Source organism: Morone saxatilis, unplaced genomic scaffold, assembly GCF_004916995.1.
Source record: "Morone saxatilis isolate NCDOM2014 unplaced genomic scaffold, NCSU_SB_2.0 Contig11, whole genome shotgun sequence".
NCBI lineage: Eukaryota > Metazoa > Chordata > Actinopteri > Moronidae > Morone > Morone saxatilis.
In genome coordinates this window covers 6052907-6056216 of record NW_023339663.1, presented here as the reverse complement: position 1 = coordinate 6056216, position 3310 = coordinate 6052907, and the positions used below count along the sequence as shown (strand labels likewise).

At 38.9% G+C, this 3310-nt stretch overlaps 1 protein-coding gene across 4 annotated transcripts in view; it reads left to right on the top strand.

Moving 5' to 3' along the window:
* The window catches only part of csnk1g1 (casein kinase 1, gamma 1), a 31049-nt gene that overhangs the window by 442 nt on the left and 27297 nt on the right, over positions 1-3310 (top strand). The window lies entirely within an intron of this gene.

Here is a 3310-nt window from a genome sequence, read left to right as displayed (position 1 = left end):
CCCATTAATTTACACATTGTTATGATTGATGAGGAAAATGTCAGAATGTATTTTAAGCCGGATCAGCCTTTTTTTTTTTTATGGCTAACATTAGCTTTGTGGCTGGTTAGTCAGGTTTTGTGTTTGCAAGCTGGGGAAGCTAACTTGGTTCGCTTACCAAATCGACGAGACCATCATTAATGTTAGACTACCATGGCAGGCTTTGTCCATGAAAGGTTGGCGTACAGCTGCCAACTCGCTTCCTTGTTTTGACTCAACCGGAGGCCTTGCTTTAAAAAAAAAAAAAAAGGGGGATCGATCATCTTTGTATTAGCCTCAGCTCCCTTTTCTACCCAGCACTTCCTCACACATAAAGTGTGGCCACTACCTCTCCGTGCAGGATAAAAGGGATGCCAAGACAGCAGAATGGCACAGAATATCACATTTTGTGAATTTAACCAAGGCCCCTTCCTCAGCCTGGTCACTGGGGGCAGAGTTGTATTGAAGCATTCAGCTAACTGTTGCAAGTTTGCCAGGTGCAGATGTTGGGAGTGAATGTCTAGTTAAATCTACCTCCCAATGTAGATACAAGGCAAATTTCCATTGTTCGTTGTCAGATAGGCGTAGATGCAGCACTCTCAATGTAAATTCCCCCCTTGCTGAACTGCATACATGGCCTATAACTAAATCAATAGAGTGTGGCTTGTATTCAGTTACCCTCCATCTAGTAAAATAATTGATTATCCCATTTTCCACTAAATAACACAGTGCAGTGGCATGCTTTAACAGAGCAGTGCAAACCAGTTCTGAAGTAGGCATTTTTATTGAAATATATGTTAGTAGCTGGGCTTTTGCACTAACTAGGGCTGTGTGGTTCTATGGTGGATTAACTTTAGTGTCCTTTTTTAAAAGGGGTGTACTGAAGGAAAAGCTGAAATGAAATAGTTTCTGTGTTGCATTTACTGAAAAGGTCATGATGAAGTAGAGCAGTCACTACATGCAAGCATCAGCAAACTCACTGGCCTCAATTTAGGATTAATCCACATATAAGTAAAAACTACATGTGAAAATACATTTGCGTTTTATTCAGTTATGTGTCGAAAATGTTTTAATCAATGTAGATTTTGCAGGTTATTATTTACTTGAGAAAGCTGTGGTGAGTGGCTGTCCTTCACCACGAGGCCAGTTAATTACTACTCAATGTAGACTACCTCAGTAAAGTTCAAGCAAGCTACAAAATGGAAGATGTGTTTCTGCAGCTCATGCAGCAGTTGTAAGATTTGTAAGATCAAATGCTTACGTGGATAAATGAGATCATTGTCATGTGGATGTGGGTGCACACAACAACAGTCATTTATGCGTGTGTCTCTATGAATTTGTGGAGAAGGAAAGCTGCAGATAATCTAAATTCCCCCTCCAGTTACAGTTCACAAGAGCTGGCTTTAAGGAGAGAGGCAGCTGTTGGCTGGCACTGCCACAGTAGGAGTCTGCACTATTGGCAGGACCCCCTCTCAGGCTGATCTTTCCACTGAAGGTTAATCACTCTACACAGAGCCTTTATGTTTCTGTAAAAATGAAAAGATGTCAACAGATTAGTCATTTTAAATAGATGCTAATCAGCTAGAAGCGTCTCAGTTTCTCAAGATATTTTGACAGGCAAATTTGTAGACTGTAATCAAGGTTTTTGGAGTTTTAAAGATATTTTCAATGCCACCTCAGTGTGTTTCTGAAGGTAATATACCAGTGTTGTAAATATATTAGTGCTGGATTTTGAAACTAGCTATTAACCAATTACATCAACTATCCTGAACTCATAAATGTTTATTCTTTCATTACCAGTATCCTCCAACAAACCCTTTTACTTTTAGTCAGTAAGTCTCGCCGCTATGGTTTTTACTACTGTGGTTAGACAATAAACAGTTGTGTTTTTATGTTTTGATACCGTCTCCACATCTCACGAGAATATTGTAACATCATTGTGAAAACAATACTGTCATAATACCCTGTTTATATATTTCTACAAACACCATATTCCTGCTTCATCATTCCAGTCAGGCTAGAACTATGAAATAAAATAGTCTGATGCATATTTTCAGCTGGAAGAATATTGGCTATGTGACACTGATATGAGGTCAGCAGAAGTTACTGTCTGCAGTCTCAATTCTGAGAGCATCTTCAGTAATATGACACATTTCTTGTTCACGCACAGTGAGGCTCATTCAGAAGTGGGTTATCGTCACAGCAGACGAGAAATGAAGAATAAAGAGAGTATAATAACTTATGAATTATATCATGACTTCACTTTTTAGGAAGCAACATTGGTGAGAATCCAATGTGTAAATTCCAAGAATGTAAAATGTTTGTTTTTTTGGATTTAATGTTAAATTGGTTAATTTAATCAATACACTTAAGGGTGTTAATATCCCTTAAGCACTCATACAGACCAAGCTAGAATCAAATTAAATGCTACTAGCCAGATGAGCACTATATCAAGCTTCAGGCTGTGCCATCATAAATCTATACCACCGTCAAACAGGCAGCCACATTTACCACTTTATCTGCTCCAGCCTAGCACAAAACCAACTAACATATTCACTTTGAAACTCTACTATGACGTTCAAAATACAAAGCATGGACACAGAGAATCAGTTCTCATTTAAGACTGTTTCTGAATTGTTCAGCTCAGACAATATCAGTTCCTTTTATTAATGCTTACACATTGCTTGCACCAAAGCGTTAAAATGTCAGACCTTAACCGTAGTAAAAAGGAAAGGTGTTGTGAATGTATGGACACATTTCACCACGCTGGATGAGAACTAAACGCTTTATCTGCAGAACCAATTTTAAGTGAGTGTGACAAAACCAACATATACTTAAATATGTGACATTTATACATGACATTTTGAATTGCCGTCAAAAAAGAATTGCTTAACGAATCAATGAGACCAAAGATTCATAATGAGTCGTAACTGTTTTAGACCTGTCACACCCCGACTCAAACCGACTGGTGCCGTTGTCTGCGACCCGGCTCGTCAAATGTCCAGAGGCTTGTTTAAGAACGTACGGCACGCCACATGTTTCCACAGCCAATCGGCTCGTAGCGAAGTCAGCTGGTCAAGTCAGTTACAAACTGTCAGCTAGTGGAAATGCAGTTTCGGACAGAGGAAAGAGAGCAGCACCTCATTAATTTATTTGAGGAATGACTGACACGACCCTTTGAAAATTCTTGAGCCTCTCGCTCTTTATGTTTTTGCCGTTTCATCAATAATATGTAATAGGTAACTTGCTATCACTATCCTCATCCATATTTTAGGATGCTACTAATTATATC